Raw genomic sequence first — 22,409 nt, 5'->3', positions numbered from 1 at the left:
TTTTCAAAAGTTATTAACTGTAAGCTCTATACAGCAATTCCTCAAGAATATGTAGTAGAAGAGCAGGTAAGCCTCCTATATATGATGATCTACATGCATGTCTTTTGGATGGGGAAGCTTTAAAAGTAGTTGGCGTGTGAAACTGATGGAGAAGAGGAAGAAGACCCACTCATTAGTACACAGTAGTTTCATAATAAAAAAAATACTATCTGGAGTGTGTGTAAAGTCATTTGTACGTAGAGAGAGAGGCGATATAGAAGCCGCTGCAGGTTTATACATTACTTAAAAAACACCTAGTTTGGAGGAATCAGAATACTAGCATTTATTGCAAACAGACTGATTGAACTTAGCCCATACCACAAGAGGTGGAGATTAATGAGACAGAGGATCCTAAGTTGGAATACTCTCCAATTAAGCACAGGTCTTTATGTTATTTGCTATTGCCATCTTGTACGAGTCCCTAGCCTGCGGACATCCTCAAATGATATGGAATGTCTGCAGCAGTAGTAGTCAAAGAGGCGTTAAGAGTCAGCGTAATACCTAAATATAGCTTGTCGCAGTATAGAATTCTGATTTTTCACTTTAATGACTAAAAAATATTGCTGCATTATTTGGACCATACAGCATTTTCTCCGAGCTCTACCGTAGTATTTATGACTGCTATAACTTGTCTGAGTATGGGATGTTGTTGTATCACTTTGATGGCAAAAAACTACAGCTGCACCATTTGGAGTATACTGCATTTACTGGAAACTCCACCGTAGTATTTCTTACTGCGCATCTCTAGGAATATCCACTTATTTCAGCAACACTTAGAAGATGAAGTAGGCAATCTGGTAAAGAGAGACTACAAACACTATGATTTTCACTGTCACTATGATTGTCACTGAACAAGATACACACTGTTTTTTGAAAGACCTACAGAATAACTTTGCTCTGTCATAACTCGATAATATCAACGTGTGGTGATATTGTAGTGAAGAAAACATTTTTCCCCTACATTAAATTAACACCTTGTAACACTATTATCGATATTACCTATATTTGTTTTAGCCAATTTCTTTGTCTGTTTTTATTTAATGTGCAGTATTAAATGTTGTGGATTGGCAGGAGCCAACCCACGGGGTTTGGAGGAAGCCGAAAGGCACGCGTTTAAGCTCACGCAGGCTGGCGTCAAGTCTGGAACAGGACAAGGTATTTAGACTTCAGAAAAAAGGTGGTACTTGGTGGAATAATTAACTTTAATCCATTAATGTTGAACGTAGCTCTTGTCTGTACATTCTTTACAATATCAATAGCAACTGATAATGGCGCCTTGCTAGGTCGTAGCAAATGACGTAGCTGAAGGCTATGCTAACTATCGTCTCGGCAAATGAGAGCGTATTTTGTCAGTGAACCATCGCTAGCAAAGTCGGTTGTACAACTGGGGCGACACCACATTAAATTTCGTATATTTAAAGAATTCAACTTAAAGATTGTTCTTATTGAAATCTCAGTACAGTCTTAAAGTTAACTGAAAACATAGTCATGATTCATAAGAATTACTAGCCAGCAAAATTTGAAGAGCCAACAAGAATTAATTATCGTGCAAGTTTGGAAGTAACAGTGTTTATAGTTTCATATGTACATAGTTAAAGTGTTTCTCGTATTATGTTATGACTAAAATGTTCAGCCTTGGCCTGAGCCTACTAATGTCCCCATGCTAATTGTTGAGCCAGATTTAGGTTTCGTATTACAAGTACATCATTAATGAAGTGCACTTCTCAGTTCTCTAACATTTGTGTGCTTTTAATAAGCATATGGCTACAACGATACAAACTGTACTAAATCCAGGTACGCATGTTGCATGATATACCTATCTGAAAAACATTTCTGTGAAAGTATTTTCCAATAATTAAACTGATAAAAGAAACTCATGTCCAAGCTCATGTCTAAATCGTTTACTTGTTATTATAATTGGTTTGCTGCTTCAACATGTAACCTCCTTCCACAGGGCTGAACTCTAACAGTCCATCTCATATAAAAGCACTGTTTAAAACCATGTTCTTTTTAGCGAGGGAAGCTATAAAGGTATGTAATAGACGACTCCCGTAATATTTTCATATCAGAGTGCATTATAAGGAAATTACAACCAGGGGCGATTCTAGAAGTCGGTCAAAGGGGGGGGGGGGGGGGGTAATGGGGTTTGGGGGATGGAATATCGCTTAACAAAAGGAGAGTTTGGGTCCTCCACCGACAAAGTGGTAAAATTTGGTGTTGCTTAAAGTAGTTTTTGGTAACTGTTTTGGAGTTCAGGGTAAAAAACGCGTATTAACAAATAATAAGACGTCCATTTTAAGTTAAATTACATTTGTTGCTTTAGATAGTAAGCCATTTGCCGCTCTTATTCTTTTGTTAGAATGTGTTTGAAATACATCGCAACCTATATTGCTACATAATTATATAAAAAAAAAGTGATTGAATATGTTGGAGTAACATACTCGCTGATTTCTGATGTCATTTTATCCATTGTAATATTATGCTTTATTGAGGGGGGGAGCGGGCTATAGGCCCCATAGCCTCCCCCTTGCCACCGTCCCTGATTATAACAGATAACTTCGTTCACTACTAGATCTGTGATTTCTGATATATATATATATATATATATATATATATATATATATATAAAAATTGCTATAATCTTTACAGTTGGTGCTCACATCCTCACGCTTCACGATAATTACTCCGTAGTTCTAAGTAGAAAAAACATTCTTATGAAAGCAGATGGATGTATCAGACTATAATTTAATACCTCTGCAGAAGCCAGTGCGGTTTTCTTTTCCCAGCACCATTCTGATTATCATGATGTGCCCTGGGAGCTTAAGCTACTTAGTAGAGAATGAGGAGCGAATACTTGAATTAACTATTGTTTTTATTACAATATATAACATTCATTTCTATGATAGAAACAAATAGTAAGAAAACAGTCACGAGATTACTACAAAACATTTAGCAGACAACTCCAAAGTTGTGATCCCCCAACAATAATGCTTAAAGATAAAAGCAATAAGATGGCCTATTGTGATAAAAGAAATTCAGAAATTTTAGCAGAAACATTTAACGAACTATTAAATTGCGAGGATCCTCCTGAGCTTCTTGAAATAAACACAGAAACTCCAATAAAAATCCCACCAGATAATATAAACCCACCGACAATTCAGGAAGTCTACAAAGCTTTGAACGAGCTCAAGAACTACAAAGCAACAACAAAGATAAAACGTTTGCACAACTCTGGAAATGCGCAGCAGAACCCGTGAAGATATCATTACATCAATGCATAGTTAAAATCTGGATCAGAGAAGAGCTACCAGAACGTTGGACTACAGCTATCATACATGCATTACACAAAAAAGGAGAAAAATCAAATCCGGACAACTATAGAGGGATTTCCCTATTTGATGGCACATATAAAATATTGTCAAGAATTCTCTACAGTCGCTGTAAAGATCAACTTGAAAATGAACTAGGAGAATTTCAAGGAGGATTTAGACCCTGGAGAAGCTGCCCAGAACAGGTCATCACATTAAAATTAATAATGGATGCCTACAAAAGGAGACAGAAGCAACTAGTCATAACCTCTGTAGACTTCAAAAAAGCTTATGATTGCATCCACAGATCTTCTATGATGGACATATTAAGAAATTTTGGACTTCATCCCAAACTAACAAAAATGGTAAAATTAACCCTTAGAAACATCAAGTCCAAAGTAAAATTCAAAGGAGAACTGTCTGTGCGATTTACGATAAAAACAGGGTTAAGGCAAGGAGATGGTCTATCACCACTGCTCTTCAACTGTGCTCTTGAATACTTGATGAGAAAATGGTACAAAGACAATCCTAAAAACATAACAGTTGGAACCAAGAAAGATGATATAAACCTCAATTGTTTCGGATTCGCAGATGACTTGGCATTACTAGCTAATAATGTACAAGAAGCTAGAAATCAAATAATGAGCCTGCAAATATAGCGCAAGAAGTAGGACTCCTGATATCTTTCGAAAAGACCGAGATGATGGTAACACACCCGCTAATAATAGACCACGTAACAGTAGACAACAGAAAAATTAAAATAGTGAAGCAATTTAAATATCTTGGAGAGATTATAAGACACAACTTGGATGAAAAACCTGGTTGGCAAGAAAGCACCAATAAAATGATAAAAGCTCAAATATTAACATGGTCTACATAGAATAAGAAGTTCTATCAATTCAAATAAAATTAAAACACTAGAAGACGGTGGTTCAGCCAGAGGTAACATTCGCAAGGGAGACTCTTTTTAAAGTCACTCAGAGAAACAGAGTCGACAAAGTACTAAAACTAGAGAGAAGGATAGCTAGAACATGCATAAATAAAATATACCAGAAAGAAAGACAATGGCGGATAGTGCCGAATGAAGTAGTGTACAGGGAACTGGAGACCGTCACAGATATTATACGTAAAAAGAGGATTTCTTTCTTTGGCCACATAATGAGGACACCAGAAACCAGATCAGCAAGAAAAAATATGCAGAAACTGTGGAATCTGAAGCAACAAGTAGGATGGATCAAGAAAATTAAAGAGGATATGGGAGAACTAGATATAATCTTGGATAATCTGCAAAACAAGACAGAAAATCTCAAGAAACTGTAAGACAAGAAAATAAGATTTAAACCAGAAGTAGACAAACGACACACAATGAAAAGGGTATTTACAGATGAGGAAAGACAGGAAAGATCAGAACCAATGAAAAGATACTGGGCAGTTAAGAAAGAATGTAACATGCGCTTACTGAAGAAGAGGACCAGGAAATGATTGACCAAAGTGGTCCAATGAGACCGTAAAAGCAAATATGTTAGTAAGTGGTGTAGCCTCCATGGGCGAAAATGCAGGCGCTGACTCTGGCATTCAGTCAATTGTATAGGTGGCGAATACCGTCCTGAGATACATTATGCCACTCCTGCTGGACATATTCACGTAGTTCTGTAAGACTTGGTTGACGAGTCACATGACTCATTTTTCGTCCCATCACATCCCACACGTGCTCGGTTACAGACACGTCCAGAATTTGTGCTGGGCAGAGAGGTTTTCGCACGTCTTGTACGAGTGTGCCCTCGTGGCATGATTGCCTCCTTGCTTCAAACGTTTGAACCACACTGATTCTTCTGGTTAATGTGGACCAAAACAAGAAAAAAACGGCCATGTGCTCTAAAGTACATACCTTAAGAGCTATCAGCAAGTGCTCATCTTGACTACTTGGAAACACAATTATTATAATGAACAATAACTCATAATTTTTTAAGGCATGCACTGTAGAGCAAATGTTTACTGGACATTGTTTCTTGTTTTGGTCTATACTACTACTTCCCAAAATGTGGAAAGCAAAGAGCTTGCAGTAGAACAGATTTGTTTCACAGTGTCGAAATGAAAAATTGCTCGTAGCTCCTAAGGTATGCATTTTCGACCCTACGTTTAGTGAGACTTTTTTGCTTCTAGTATTGTGTACTTTCAACTGCATGCGTATACTCCATTAATTATGATACACCCTTTGTATACAGGGTGTCCCAGCTATCTCGTTCACCCAAAATATCTCTGGAACAATAACAGCTATTGGAAAACGACTTTCACCGGTATCAATGTAGGGCTGGGGCCCATGAATGTACATATTTGGAAACATTCTAAAACGAAAGCATATGTGTTTTTTAACACAAACTTATGTTTTTTTTAAATGGACCTCCTATATTTTTTCTTCAGCAATCCATAGCATGACAAAGCACATACACAATGGCGTTGATTGCATTGCAATATTCCCGTTACATCCCGAGATATTGAGTCGCGAAGTTGAACTTGAAACACCCGACATGCGCTGCTACAGCACGTCCTGAGGCTCAGGCGTGAACCCCATGCTGCCCGTAATCGCGATGTGATTGACATGTGTAATCACACCTCCATACTTATCAAGAGGTCCGAAACGAGTAATACGGTCTGCTGCCATCAACTCTCATAAGCACATAATGGTTTCCCTCTTGCACGTTTTACATATCTACGTACACAATATGAACCAGTACCGATCGGTGTACACCCGTCAGGTTGTCTTATTTATCCTGCACACCCAAAATAAGGTTTATCTAATGCGTTATATGACCCATTGTGCCTGTCGAGCAGGGCCTGGCTCTACCTAGTCAAGTGTCCAACGTAGTTCCCACTACTGCCACAGTTACCACTTCTCCTTGTTTATGATTTGCGACCCATGCAAACTCCTGTACTCCACCACCCTCCGAGCATCCCATTTGTTGTTGCTTTGGCGTGCAGTACACCGCTTGCCAGTGTAGTCGTGCATCAGAGTAATCTAGTGACGGCACGGAGGTAGTACACATTGTGAATAAACGTTGTGTTGTGGAACTTATACTGTACAGTATAATGTACACACATGAAGATATGGTAGAAATGCTGCTGATCTATGGAGAATGTACGTTGACGGGAAATACGTTATGAGATTGCTTGTTTGTTGATAGTACTGTTAGCGAACATTATGATTATTAAGTTAATATGTCTGTTTTCTACCCTACTCTACATACCTGTACTGTACCCTGTTGTAGGTGGACGAAATGCTGTTCAGGCAGAACGATTGTACAGAAGACGATTCTCTGACAAGCCATCGCCTTCGCGCCAGATGTTTGGTCGTCTCACATCTCGTCTACGTGAAACGGGAAGCTTAAATCCAAGACCTCGACATCGTCCTAGAACACGCACAGATGAACGTGCTGAAGTTGCTGTGCTCGCTACCATAGCTGTGAATCCTCAAATCAGCACACGTCAAATTGAACGTGAAGTTGGTGTGTCGGAATCAAGTGCACAGCGTATTCTTAAACGTCATAAATTTCATCCTTACCTCTGACTAATCCAAATTTTTTTGCAGATGTTCTCTTTACCGACGAGGCATCATTCTCGAACAAAGGAATTGTCAATACGAGGAATATGCATTATTGGTCCGCAGACAATCTAAAGTGGCTCCGTCAGGTAGAGCATCAACGTCCGTGGAAAGTTAATGTTTGGTGTGGGATTATCGGAGATACCATTATCGGACCTTTATTTATAAATGGCATCCAAAATTGCAGACAATACTCCAGATTTATACGACACAATCTTCCTGTTCTCTTGGACACCGTACCTCTGAACCGGAGAATGGTCATGTGGTATCAGCGTGACGGATGCCCTGCACATAACGCCTTACGAGCACGACGACTTCTGAACCGTAAGTTCCCTCGTAGGTGGAATGGACGAGGTGGCCCAGTTAGGTGCCCTGTCCGATCTCCAGACCTTACACCGCTGGATTATTTTCTTTGGGGAGCAGTGAAGGATGCTGTTTACCAACATGAACCAACAACACCAGAGGACATGAAGCAACGCATTATTGACGCTTGTACAGCCATCAAAGAGGAAACAGTAGCACGAAGTAGGGCATCCTTCATCCGCAGAGTGACCGTATGTATGCAAGCCAATGGGCATCACTTTGAGCATGAGATGTGAACGCTATGTTTAGTATGTAGTGCTGGTATCACAGTGGAAGTTTCTACAAAGGGTCATTTTACCCAGTGATGTTAAAAAACATTTGTTTGCAACAATTTGTCATTTAACGCATTAGATAAACATAACATTGATAATTATATGATAATAAAACTAATTGGTTAAACATGTTTACATTCATCTTCTATGTCCTACCTGAACTTCTCAAATCAAAACATTTTTACCTAAACAACGGTAAAACTTTTAGTCCACTTGCTCGTTTCACTCAAACCATCAACATGAATTTTACTATTACGAGTGAATGATTAACTGTCACTTGCGCTAGATCTACAGTAAAGTAAAGTTTTAATGTTGAACGGCATTACCTTTTTAGTAACGGATTAACGATAAGCGAAGTTACCTTTGTGACTAACGTTTCGGTACACAGATATGTTACAGAACCGCATCACCCCTAGCCTATGGGATAAATACCTGCCGGAATGTACGACGTTAATGCAGGATGGCAGCAGACCGTATTATTCGTTTCGGACCTCTCGATGAGTATGGAAGTGTGATTACACATGTCAATCACATCGCTATTACGGGCAACATGGGGTTCACGCCTGAGCCTCAGGACGTGCGCTAGCAGCGCACGTCGGGTGTTTCAAAGCGTCAACTTCGCGTCTTAATATATCGGGATGTAATGGGAATATTGCGATGCAATTAACGCCATTGTGTATGTGCTTTGTCATGCTATGGATTGCTGAAGAAAAAATATAGGAGGTCCATTTAAAAAAACATAAGTTTGTGTTAAAAAACACATATGCTTTCGTTTTAGAATGTTTCCAAATATGTACATTCATGGGCCCCAGCCCTACATTGATACCGGCGAAAGTCGTTTTCCAATAGCTGTTATTGTTCCAGAGATATTTTGGGTGGACAAGATAGATGGGACACCCTGTATATACAGGGTGGTCCATTGATAGTGACAGGGCCAAATATCTCACGAAATAAGCATCAAACGAAAAAACTACAAAGAACGAAATTCGTCTAGCTTGAGGGGGGAAACCAGATGGCGCTATGGTTGACCCGCTAGGTGGCGCTGCCATACGTCAAACGGATATCAACTGTGTTTTTTAAATAGAAACCCCCATTTTTATTACATATTCGTGTAGTACGTAAAGAAATATGAATATTTTAGTTGGACCACTTTTTTCGCTTTGTGATAGATGGCGCTGTAATAGTCACAAACATATGGCTCACAATTTTAGACGAACAGTTGGTATCAGGTAGGCTTTTTAAATTAAAATACAGAACGTAGGTACGTTTGAACATTCTATTTCGGTTGTTCCAATGTGATACATGTACCTTTGTGAACTTATCATTTCTGCGAACGAATGCTGTTACAGCGTAATGACCTGTAAATATCACATTAATGCAATAAATTCTCAGAATGATGTCCGTCAACCTCAATGTATTTGGCAATACGTGTAACGACATTCCTCTCAACAGCGAGTAGTTCGCCTTCCGTAATGTTCGCAGATGCATTGACAATGCGCTGACGCATGTTGTCAGGCGTTGTCGGTGGATCACGATAGAAAATATCCTTCAACTTTCCCCACAGAAAGAAATCCGGGGACGTCAGATCCAGTGAACGTGCGGGCCATGGTATGGTGCTCCGAAGACCAATCCATCTGTCATGAAATATGCTATTCAATACCGCTTCAACCACACGGGAGCTATGTGCCGGACATCTGTCATGTTGGAAGTACATCACCATTCTGTCATGCAGTGAAACATCTTGTAGTAACATCGGGAGAACATTACGTAGGAAATCAGCATACATTGCACCATTTAGATTGCTATCGATAAAATGGGGGCCAATTATCCTTCCTCCCATAATGCCGCACCATACATTAACCCGCTATGGTTGGCCCGGTAGATGGCAGTGTCATAGTTCAAACGGATATCAACTGCGTTTTTTTAAAAATAGGAACTCCCATTTTTTATTACGTATTCGTGTAGTAAGTAAAGAAATATGAATGTTTTAGTTGGACCACTTTTTTCGCTTTGCGATAGATGGCGCTGTAATAGTCACAAACGTATAAGTACGTGGTATCACGTAACATTCCGCCAGTGCGGACGGTATTTGCTTCGTGATACATTACCCGTGTTAAAAATGGACCGTTTACCAATTGCGGAAAAGGTCAATATCGTGTTGATGTATGGCTATTGTGATCAGAATGCCCAACGGGCGTGTGCTATGTATGCTGCTCGGTATCCTCGACGACATCATCCAAGTGTCCGGACCGTTCGCCGGATAGTTACGTTATTTAAGGAAACAGGAAGTGTTCAGCCACATGTGAAACGTCAACCACGACCTGCGACAAATGATGATGTCCAACTAGGTGTTTAGCTGCTGTCGCGGCTAATCCGCACATCAGTAGCAGACAAACTGCGCGAGAATCGGGAATCTCAAAAACGTTGGTGTTGAGATTGCTACATCAACATCGATTGCACCCGTACCATATTTCTATGCACCAGGAATTGCATGGCGACGACTTTGGACGTCGTGTACAGTTCTGCCACTGGGCACAAGAGAAATTACGGGACGATGACAGATTTTTTGCACACGTCCTATTTAGCGACGAAGTGTCATTCACCAACAGCGGTAACGTAAACCGGCATAATATGCACTATTGCGCAACGGAAAATCTACGAGGGCTGCGACAAGTGGAACATCAGCGACCTTGGCGGTTTAATGTATTGTGCGGCATTATGGTTGGAAGGATAATTGGCCCCCATTTTATCGGTGGAAATCTAAATGATGGAATGTATGCTGATTTCCTACGTAATGTTCTACCGATGTTACTACAAGATGTTTCACTGCATGACAGAATGGTGATGTACTTCCAGCATGATGGATGTCCGGCACATAGCTCGTGCGGTTGAAGCGTTATTGAATAGCATATTTCGTGACAGATGGATTGGTCGTCGAAGTACCATACCATGGCCCATCACGTTCACCGGAACTGACGTCTCCGGATTCCTTTCTGTGGGGAAAGTTGAAGGATATTTTCTATTGTGATCCACCGAGAACGCCTGACAACATGCTTCAACGCATTGTTTCAAATGGCTCTGAGCACTATGGGACTTACCTTCTGAGGTCATCAGTCCCCCAGAACTTAGAACTACTTAAACCTAACTAAGGATATCACACACATCCATGCCCGAGGCAGGATTCGAACCTACGACCGTAGCGGTCGCGCGGTTGCAGATGTAGCGCCTAGAACCGCTCGGCCACACCAGCCGGCGTCAGCGCATTGTCAATGCATGTGCGAACATTACAGAAGGTGACCTACTCGCTGTTGAGAGGAATGTCGTTACACGTATTGCCAAATGCATTGAGGTTGACGGACATCATTTTGAGCATTTATTGCATTAAATGTGGTATTTACAGGTAATCACGTTGTAATGGCATGCGCTCTCAAAATGATAAGTTCACAAAGGTACACGTATCACATTGGAACAACCGAAATACAATGTTCAAACGTACCTACGCTCTGTACTTTAATGTAAAAAACCTACCTGTTACCAACTGTTCGTCTAAAATTGTGAGCCATATGTATGTGACTATTACAGCGCCGTCTATCACAAAGCGAAAAAAGTGGTCCAACTAAAACCATCATATTTCTTTACGTGCTGCACGAATACGTAATAAAAAATGAGGGTTCCTATTTTTAAAAAACGCAGTTGATATCCGTTTGACCTATGGCAGCGCCATCTAGCAGGCCAACCATAGCGCCATCTGGTTTCCCCTTTCAAAGTAGGCAAGTTTCGTTCTTTGTAGTTTTTTCGTTTGACGCTTATTTCGTGAGATATTTGGCCCGGTCGCCATCAATGGAGCACCCTAACTAAGTTATAACACCCCTCGTATCTCCCCAACCGTAATAGATACAAAGATGCCGTTTGGACACTGAATTGCAGGGACGAGGGCTACATGAATACATCACATTACATGTTTGTGCTTTTTTTATTACAGAGATATGAGGCCATCTTTGGTTTCTTTAAATGGAGACCTATGTTAAATTTTAGCGTAACATGATGGGCTTAAATTGACGTTTTCAAATATGTGTACATCATAATATTTAGGCGAATAGTTTTTGAGACGCAGATGTGTTCGTCCTTCGAAGTGGCGTTGTCGAATGCGACCTTTCGTGTTGTGTAGAGTACATAGTAAACGCCACGACTCCGTCCTTACACAAACACGCCCATTTACCCGACAATAGTAATACATACTGCGATATTTTGCGCAAAAATTAACTGATGATGTCACGCAAATATTATTCAGTTATTTGACAACTGTGAGACCAGAATAATAGACAACATGCAGTATTAAAATACTACAAGATGTTAATATATTTTAAGTAACAGAATTACAAATGTAAATAAGGAGGTCCTTATTGGTCACAATTATTTCGTACGTATTTGTTTTTTATTTGAAAATATTTACTGTTGATCACAATACGAAGCAAATACACGTAAAGATGCAAAATAAATTCTGTACATGATGCAAAACTTTACTGAAGAATATGTTCCAAATGCTTCCCCTCTGCTGCAATGCACATTCGTAGTCGCCGTTCGAATGATTTGTGATCGGCTGCGAGGGTGTCACGTGAGATATCAGCGCACGCTTCGATGATACGTTGCTTCATATCGACTGGCGTAGTGATATTTGAGCATACACTTTATGTTTGATTGCTACCCGCAGAAAAAAAATCAAGAGGGGTTAAATCAGGAGACCGGGCTGGTCAGTTCACTCCGGCACGTCGTCCTATCCAACAATCCGGCAACTTTTCATTTAGCAGCTCTGTAGCCACATGGGAAGAATGAACAGAACAGCCGTCATGTTGGAACCACATCCACTGACGCGTAGTTAGTGGTACCTCTTCCAGCAAAATGGGCAGAACGTTTCGCAGGAACTGTGCATAGTTATTGCCAGTTAGTATACCAGGAATGACGTACGGCCCCACAATGACATTTCCGACGATGCCGCACCACACGTTAACACTCCACGGTTGCTGATGCTGTACATGTCGAGCCAATGAGGGTTCTCTATTGACCAGTTATGCAAATTATGTAAATTCACATTGCAGTGTTGGTGAAAGTCGCTTCATTAGTAAAAAGCACTCGTGGAAAAACGTTGGACCAACTTGTAAGCGCTGCAGAGCAAACCGGCAAAATTCCTGGCGCCGTTCGAAATCCACACCGGAGAGTGCTTGATGTACTGAGAAGCGAAACGCGTGAAATCTATGGCGGTGCAATATGCGTAGAACACTTCTCTGATTTATACCACATTCCGAGGCGATACGTCGCGACAAAACAGTAGGGTCGTTATGCGCCAACGCTAGAACGCCCTCTCCATGTACCTCGCCAGTTGCAGTTTTCTGCCTTGTCCTCTGTATGGTGTTCCATGATCCCGATTCAAGTAGTTTCTGGCAAATACGTGCAAGAAGCTGGCGCGAAGGACGACCACAATCAGGATACAGCTCTCCGTATCGCTTTATTGCTGTAACAGCATTTCTTCTGCTTTCACCATGCACTAGAAGCATATCTAGCTTCTGTTCGTTGTTGTACATGTGTGCTCCAAGAAACTGTGACGAAATGCGATGTCTCATTGCCCCAGCAGCACGTTTACACCCTTCTCTCCAGCTGCCTCGTGCGTCACCTTGCGGCGTTATCGAGAAGCAGGAAAACAACGCCTTCCCTGTTAAGTTCCCCAGTGGTCAACAGGAAAGGTCGCATTGGACAACGCCGCTTCGAAGGACGAACACGATACGGGAACATATCTGTGCCTCAAAAACTATTCGCTTGAAAATTATGATAGACACACATTTGAAACCGTCTTTTTAAGCACTTCATGTTACGCTAAAATTTAACATAGGGTTCCATTAAAAAAAAAAACAAAGAGGCCTCATATCACTGCAATAAAAAATGGTACAAACATGAAATGTGATGTATTCAAGTAGCCTCTGTCCCTGCAGTTCACTGTCCAAACGGCATCTTAGTATCTGCTACGGTTGGGGAGATACAAGGGGTTTTATGACTTAGCTGCCTCACTATATATATATATATATATATATATATATATATATATATATATATATATATATATATCCTAATAAAATGGGGTTGGAAAATGTTCGTGAGTAGCAACATTTGCATTGGGCCGTCTTTAAAACTTTTTAATATAGTTCTTCACAGTCGCAACAGCTGTTTTAGTAATCTGCACCACCACTATCAACTTCATGCAGCTGCAGCAACAGCTGCAAGAAGCAGCCCTCTGGCCGCTGCGCCAGAGTAGTTTACTGCAGGAATTTCTGCTGCTAGGATCATTCGTGGAGGTTACAAACGGGAGGCAGTACGACATACTTGCGATATCATATAAGGAGAAAATTTAAAATTTTAACAATTTATATATATCACCGTAAAGACTGTAAATAATTCTAGATAGGTCAGACGGACAGAAATTTCCCCACTAGATATCGAGATGTTAGACTAGGTGACAACAATCCATCCACATTTTTCACTACGTTAGATTTGAACGACACACAATACATATATATATATATATATATATATATATATATATATATATATATATGTGTGTGTGTGTGTGTGTGTGTGTGTGTGTGTGTGTGTGTTTGTGTTTGAGTGTGTTTGAGTGTATTGGTGGTCTTCTGGAAAGTCTTCTAAAATCCGTAGTGAAATATTACGATGACTACCAGTGAACTGTGTCAGTAACGAACAAAATTGTGCGTGTTTATGTACGCAAATGTTCCATCGATAACAGAATATTATCTTTGAACGAGGAAAACTTCCCACCTTTACGTGGTTACACCAAAATATTAATAATAAATTTATTTCTGTGTAACAAAAACTAAAAAGAACATTACTATATTATCTCGTTGAATTTCTATGTAACTTTGTGATATGGAAGAATAAAACGATCACTCTTGTGTCAGCACTCGAACCTACTAGCCTCTTTTTTACGAGGTGGCTTCTGAACGCACGATTTTGTTAACTGTACGTGCGTTTCTTTCAGAATATACGTATAAAAAGAATGTGTCCTTGTAATCTCATTTCATACCTCTCCCACCATGTGAATGCAATTAAGTGGAAATGATTAAATACCGCTAGAATTCAAATCTTATCATTGATCATCTGCCATTCTTTTGTCCTAATGACGCATTGGCAGCTATTACGTGAAATATAATTAATCAAATGATTTTCGGGCTTCGCCCATAAGACAACAGCAGAAAATACTTTTGCTATCAAGAAAAGAAAATATTTTTTGCAGAAAAGTTCTCATTACATATCCGCGACGAACGCGAAGATAATAAATAATAATACGAGGTTCACGCGTGCTTATGAGCAAATCGCTGACTGGTAAAAATCTTGTTTTCACTGCCGTAAATATTATCCATATTATAACTAGCAGTATAAAAGCTCAGTGTTTAATAAAGAATTTATGTAGCAGGGGAAAAACGGTGCAGCTAATTAGTGATTGTATCGTGTCTCTTTCTGCGACATTTTTTTAAATTCAGCATTAACTACTACCGTTTTAAACAAATCACGCATATTTTTGAGCTAACCATGTGTGTTGGCAACATAAAAAATTGTTAACAACCAAACCTAGTAGCTTTACTAAGAATTATTTGCCTGCGTAGCAACAGTGATGATTGTTACCGCATGTGTTAGCTGCTACTACGCGTGTGCAAAATATACGCGACGTCAAGACTTATATATTTTTATACACGATTCCAAAGATAACAAACCGATACGTTCCATAAAGAAAAAAAGAGAGAGAGACAGAGTTCCCTGCTTAGTTATTATTATTAACGATGTCACGAAGTTCTGTAACATACCCGCATCTCCCTGCAGGAACAAGGGAATAATACGAGCGCACACACACTTGCGTGAGTACTTCTTATAGGTTTCACAGCTGTGTGTGACAAAGATGAGACGCTTGTAGCGGGGCCACCCTCATCATGCGGCTGGTGAGTCATTCATTGCGTTAACCCGGCGGGGTGACACTACACAAGGCGTGTCAATTAACACCCCATAGCTAGCTAGTATACTACAAGATGTAGTAATCTTTATGAGCACACCACCGCTGCGAGCCGGCGTCGGGTATCCCCAAGCTCCCTGCCCTCCTCCAGCCAATCCTAACACGTGTACAGCATCAGCGAGCTGTTACCGACCACGGTCTGACGCTACAGTCACGGACTGAGCGCCTGCTGAGGCCATGCGTGAGGTACTTTCTTCTGCGTAAAAAAAAGTAAAATATAATAAGATTCTTTGCGTAATAGAGAAAATAGTAAGAGAATGGAAACAAAACCTGAAAAAAGAGAAGCTATGACCAATCAAACTGCGAACTAAGAACAAAGGTATTGAAATTCGTTGTTTAGCACTTACGGATGATTTTGCCGTTCGTTCTGAAAACCTAACGAATGCTGGAATACAAATCAATCTCTCAGAAGAAATAGCCAACAAAGCAGGTTTAAGAATATCTGCAGAAAAAACAAAATTTATGACAAATATAAAAAATGCTCCGGAATCCGTAGCAACAGATATTGAGCAGATAAAGATGGTAAATAAATTTAAATAGTTGGGAGGAATTGTCCAAGAAAATGGGTTAGAAAAATTCGCTATAGAAGAAAGAAAACATAAAATGGAGAGAGCTTATGGAATAACTAGGAATGTCTACAACGAAAGGTGTGTGTATAAAAATTTGAAGATACAGCTCTACAACACAATAGTAAAACCAGAATGTCTTTATGCAATTGAATGTTTAGTACTGAACTACAAATTACACAAACTTGAAGTCCTAGATAGAAAAATCATTCGAAATATACTTGGACTACCAAAAAATTCAGAGGTATGGGAATTAGGAAGCAATGAAGAAGTTTATCGCAACATAGAAAAGATAAATGAAACACTACGGAAGAAGCGACAGCTATTTTTTGGACACTTATACAGAATGAACAGCAACAGGTTAACAAAACAGATTTTTAAAAATCTTTGGGACAAGAAGTCAACAACAGCCTGGATTCAAGAAGTTCGGAAAGATTTGGAAATAAACAACATAAGTGAAAAAGATGCAACAGAAAGAGAGAGTTTCAAGAGGAAAGTGTCAAAAAAATGGAAGGATTCCAAGGCAAGAGGGAGAAGAAGACAGGGTCAAAATGGTTCGAGGAGAGAAAAAGGATACATAGTGAAAAGATGAAAGAATACTGGGAGAAAAAGAAAGAACAACAAAGAAGGAAGCAATGAAATTGGTGTGTGGTCCTTAGATGACCCAAACGAAGAAAGAATAAGAAGAAGATAAATCCGTCTGCTTTCATAAGAATGTCCTTTCTACTTAGAACTGTGGAAGAATGACCCTGAAGTTGTGAGCACCAACTGTAAAGACATAAGGCAAAAATTGCTTTTTATACCTCAAATCACAGACCTAGGAATGAACGAATTTATCTGTTGTGATTTCTCTATAATGCCCTATGATATGAATCTATTACCGTTATCGTCTATTGTATGCATATTTAGCATCCTCCGCTAAAAAGAACATGATTTTTAAGCAGTGCTTTTATAACTATGCAGTGGCTGTTCGAATTTGCGGACGGATGTGTTATATTAAGGGAACAGAAAAAAATATTTTCTTCTGCACAATACCATCACATTTGGATATTACCGAATTATGACTGAACGATGTGTAACTTGATTGTTCAATGACAAGCACAGTGTTTGCAGTTTCTCTATAGTTAATTTCCTACTTCTTCTTCTAAGTGTTGCGGAAATAAGAAGATTTTTTATTTTTTGTTTATTTTTTTTTTTTTTTAGAGATACGCAGTCACAAATACTACAGCAGAGTTTGCAGGAAGTGCTGTATAATCCAAACGATGTAGCTGTATTTCTTTCTTTGTTTTTTTCCCTTTAAAGTGAAAGATCAATATTCCATACTCAGACAAGTTTATCACTCATAAATATTACTGTAGAATTCCTAGCAAATGCTGCACAATCCAAAGAATGTAGCTATATTTTTCAGCCATTTTAAGTCAAACATAAACGTTCTGTACTTAGGCATGCTGTACTTAGGTATTACGCTGACTCTTAGCACTTCATTTGCTACTGATACTACAGACGTTCCGTACCATTTGAGGTTATTCGCAGGTAAGGAACTTGCCTCCAAGAAGGCAGTGGCGAATAACATGAAGGCGTGTATGGGACTGGTGATAACTCCAGCTTAGGTTCCTCCATTGCAATAATCTGCACCTCTGGTGATCTGGGTGAAGTTAAATCACTCTGTTTACAATAAATGCAACTATTCTGAAATCTCCAGACTACGGATTTTTTTAAAAATAATGCACAAACCTGCAGCTGCTTCTTCGTGGCCTCTGTGTTCAAATGAGTTTACACACACCCCAAAGAGTAAGTTTTTTTTTTTTTTTTTTTATCAGGAGTGTACACGTGTGTGGGCCATTCTCCTCTTCTCCAGAAGTTTCACAACTTTTCAAGCTCACTCCACTACCCACTGCTCCCATTCAAAAGACGTGCATGTAGGTCATCACATGTAGGAGACTTGCCTGCTCCTCCCCACACGTTATTGTGGAATTTCTGTATAGAAAGGTTTACAACTTTTACGAACAATTGCCCATTAAGTGCAAATATACCATCAATTTTAAGCTCCACGAATCGCTGCTCTGTTGGTAGGTGCATAATGGTCCGTTCGGCACATGTTAGGTACGTTATAACCATTTTTAAATCCAGTCCAGATGGGAGCGGACGTTTATAATATTTTTTAAAATTTTTGTACCGGTATGTCCTTTAATGTAGCACTCATTCCCTTTTCCACTGATCTCGGCCAGTACTCCGATACTTGAAAGTGTACAAATGTGTGTGAGTTCTTAAGGGACCAAATCTCTAGACTTACACACCGCTTAAACTAGCTTACGCTATGGACAACACACACACACATGCCCGAGGGAGGACTCGAACCTCCGGCGGTAGGGGCCGCCAATCCGTGACATGGCGTCTCAAACCACGCGGCCACTTTAGCGCGGCCAATACTTTTGATCAATCACAACTGCACTTTAAGGTAAATGCAGATAATATCCTTCAGCCGAAGCCAGATTTCTCCATACGGTGTTTTTAAAGCCATATGTAAACCTTGCTCGTACATCTGCGATAGCTTCTTTTTATTTCAATTGCATTTTATATTCTTCCTTCAAGGCAGCTAGCTTCGCCACACGCTCAAGTCTTCTTCTTGACTTCGATGTCTGCATTTCCAGTCTTCTTTTTCGTAAACATAGTACGTTAACCATACTTACGGGAGTAATTTCTTTCATACGAAAAGGTTCAAGTGTGTTCAGCACTTTTCTTTTCTTTCTTCTTAATATCTGTCGGATGACGTTATTCGTAGGAGCCAGTCCCAGTTCAGCAATGTCTTTATCTGACGTGTAATCCCACAGCTGGTATGACAGCTCCCCGATCTCAGAGATGTTCTGTGATTTATTTACGATGTGATTTTGTTTCATGAAAAATGGTAGTGTCTCAATAGTGTCTTGTACTTCCCTCTTCTGTCATAGTCGTCGCAGTGAACGGGGTAACAAAAGGTTATGTCTTAAGATGTTACTTTAGATAAGCCGACTTGGAACAATATGAATGTTTACTTCATTCATTTGTATTATTCAAGATACTTCTTGTCCTCATTGAATCATTTTTAATGTTTTTCAGCAAATATTCGTTGTAAGTCGTCTTAATAGGATGATCGGCCGCCATTGTCGCACCCTTAAGTGCTCACGGCACGTTCCAGAAAACGAAACTATCTTCATTTAATTACATGAGAACGAAGTCCGATGTTGTTTTACAAGCGCCATTTCATCGCAAAATTAATTCTGATGCACAAACCTGATCAACGATCTTTCCACGGTCACGCATCAATGTGTTGAAGACAGGTCTACAAATAAGTTTCGCCAATATTTTCGTTCATCTCAATATCATAATCGCCCTTTATGTCTTTTGATTTTTATATTCACTACAACAAATACTAACAGTTTACTCAATGGAAAGCGCGATTATAGATGATATTGCAAATTTACAATAATACTTACTTCGTCTTTGTTGGAGTCTGTGCTAATTATCTCCTCGTAGTTTACGGCTAGATAATTAAAATTGTATGCAGGCACAGCATAGCTTTTAGGCTTTCTCTATCTTGAGAACCTGGCAAATTTAGTTGTACACCAATCAGTTTTCGGGTATTCTTGTTACTCCAGTAAACAAACTGCAGAACGGTAGTTATTCTGACACAACATGGATGTGATTGGCAAATTGTAAATACTCCTTGTAAGAATTTGAAACACTTGAATAGTCTCACACGGAGTCAAACACACGATCCATTCTGTAGTTGTATATTGTAGCCTAAACGCTGGTAATGCCATGTTCTTTAACCAAGAAGGACGTAGCGCTGTGTTTGGACGCCTTTCTCAAGCTACAAGGTGGTTATCGACAACTTTGTTCAGGCATGGTCTTATGATTTGACATACAAATTTATTGTATATCTTTACATCTGGAGGTCATCTACGTTAAGCAGGCCGTTCCAGAAGTCTTATTGTTGCCCACAATCACACTGCTGTTTTCTTCCACGAAGGCATTTGGTATTAGGCAGTTACACAGTTCCTTCTTATTAGAAATCCAGGCAGAATCTTGGGTTATGTCCACATCCAAAAGGTAATAGTCGTCTACACGTAGCCGCTACAATATTCCAGGCAGTTTTTCCATTAGAACATCCATTTTAACGTCAGCTAATTCCACTTCATATAGTATAGCCACATGATTTCTTTTTTTTTTTTTTCTTCGAAATGCTTTCCAGTTCTCCTGAATTTTTCCAATATTCCTATTGCTCGCTCATTGTCGTTCCCATGTAGGAGAAATGATAGCTTTGCCTTGACGGCATGTCTTGCATTGACAAACTTGGCGAATTTACTACACAGATATTAGTGAAATGACCCGCACATCACTTTCTTTAACATTACAGACCTCTCCTCTTTTCTAACTGCTCCTGACAGTCCTCTTCATGGCAGAATTTAACTTCGATAATAATGTTGCAAAACGGTTCTGTAATCGGCTTGAGCAGGGTCTAATCCCTCTTGACAAGGAGAATAATACTCTCTTTTAGTAACCTATTGCTTTACGAGCGGGGCTGTTGTGACTGCGGGTACACGGACTCTTATTTACTCGTGGAGCAATCACCCGCTACCTCAAACATATACACAACTGGCCATTAAAATTGCTACACGACGAAGATGACGTGCTACAGACGCGAAATTTAACCAACAGGAAGAAGATGCTGTGATATGCAAATGATTAGTTCTCCAGAGCATTCACACAAGGTTGGCGCCGGTGGCGACACCTACGTGCTGACATGAGGAAAGTTTCCAAACGATTTCCCATACACAAACAGCAGCTGATCGGCGTTGCCTGGTGAAACGTTGTTGTGATGCCTCGTGTAAGGAGGAGAAATGCGTACCATCACGTTTCCGACTTCGGATTGTAGCCTATCGCAATTGCGGTTTATCGTATCGCGACATTGCTGCTCACGTTTGTCGAGATCCAATGACTGTTACCAGAATATGGAATCGGTGGGTTCAGGAGGGTAATACGGAACGCCGTGCTGGATGTCAACGGCCTCGTATCATTAGCAATCGAGATGACAGGCATCTTATCCGCATGGCTGTAACGGATCGTGCAGCCACGTCTCGATCCCTGAGTCAACAGACGGGGACGTTTGCAAGACAACAACCATCTGCACGAACGGTTCGACCACGTTTGCAGCAGCATGGACTATCAGCTCGGAGACCATGCCTGCCGTTACCCCTGTCGCTGCATCACAGACAGGGGTGCCTGCAATGGTGTACTCAAGGGCGAACCTGGGTGCACGAATGGCAAAACGTCATTTTTTCGCGAGGAATCCAGGTTCTGTTTACACCATCATGATGGCCGCATCCGTGTTTGGAGAGATCGCAGTGAACGCAAATTGGAAGCGTGTATTCGTCATCGCCATACTGGCGTATCACCCGGCGTGATGGCATGGGGTGCCATTGGTTACACGTCTTGGTCACCTCTTGTTCGCATTGACGGCACTTTGAACAGTGGACGTTACATTTCAGATGTGTTACGACCTGTGGCTCTACCCTTCGTTCGATCCTTGCAAAAACCTATATTTCAACAGGATAATGCACGACCGCATGTTGGAGGTCCTGTATGGGCCTTCCTGGATACAGAAAATGTTCGACTGCTGTCCTGGCCACCACATTCTCCAGATCTCTCACCGACTGAATACGTCTGGTCAATGGTGGCCGAGCAACTGTCTCGTCAGAATACGCCAGTCACTACTCTTGATGAACTGTGATATCGTGTTGAAGCTGCATGGGCAGCTGTACCTGTACACGCCATCCAAGCTCTGCTTGACTCAATGCCCAGGCGTATCAAGGCCGTTATTACGGCCAGAGGTGGTTGTTCTGGGTATTGATTTCTCAGGATCTATGCACACAAATTGCGTGAAAATGTAAGCACATGTCAGTTCTAGTATAATATATTTGTCTAATTAATACCCGTGTATCATCTGCATTTCTTCTTGGTGTAGCAATTGTAATGGCCAGTAGTGTACTTACCTCAGTTGCTACTGCTGGTGATGCCTCGAAAGTATATATTGCTCTCTCTCTCTATCGGGCTTACAAGGGTGTGGGTATGGATTGGTGAGTAAAAAATATACCAACACTGTATTATTTTATTTACACTTACTTTTTTTTAACAATATTTCACAAACAGAAG

The sequence above is a fragment of the Schistocerca serialis genome, chromosome 7, assembly GCF_023864345.2.
Source record: "Schistocerca serialis cubense isolate TAMUIC-IGC-003099 chromosome 7, iqSchSeri2.2, whole genome shotgun sequence".
NCBI classification, from domain to species: domain Eukaryota; kingdom Metazoa; phylum Arthropoda; class Insecta; order Orthoptera; family Acrididae; genus Schistocerca; species Schistocerca serialis.
Note: the sequence above shows the minus strand (reverse complement) of the source record.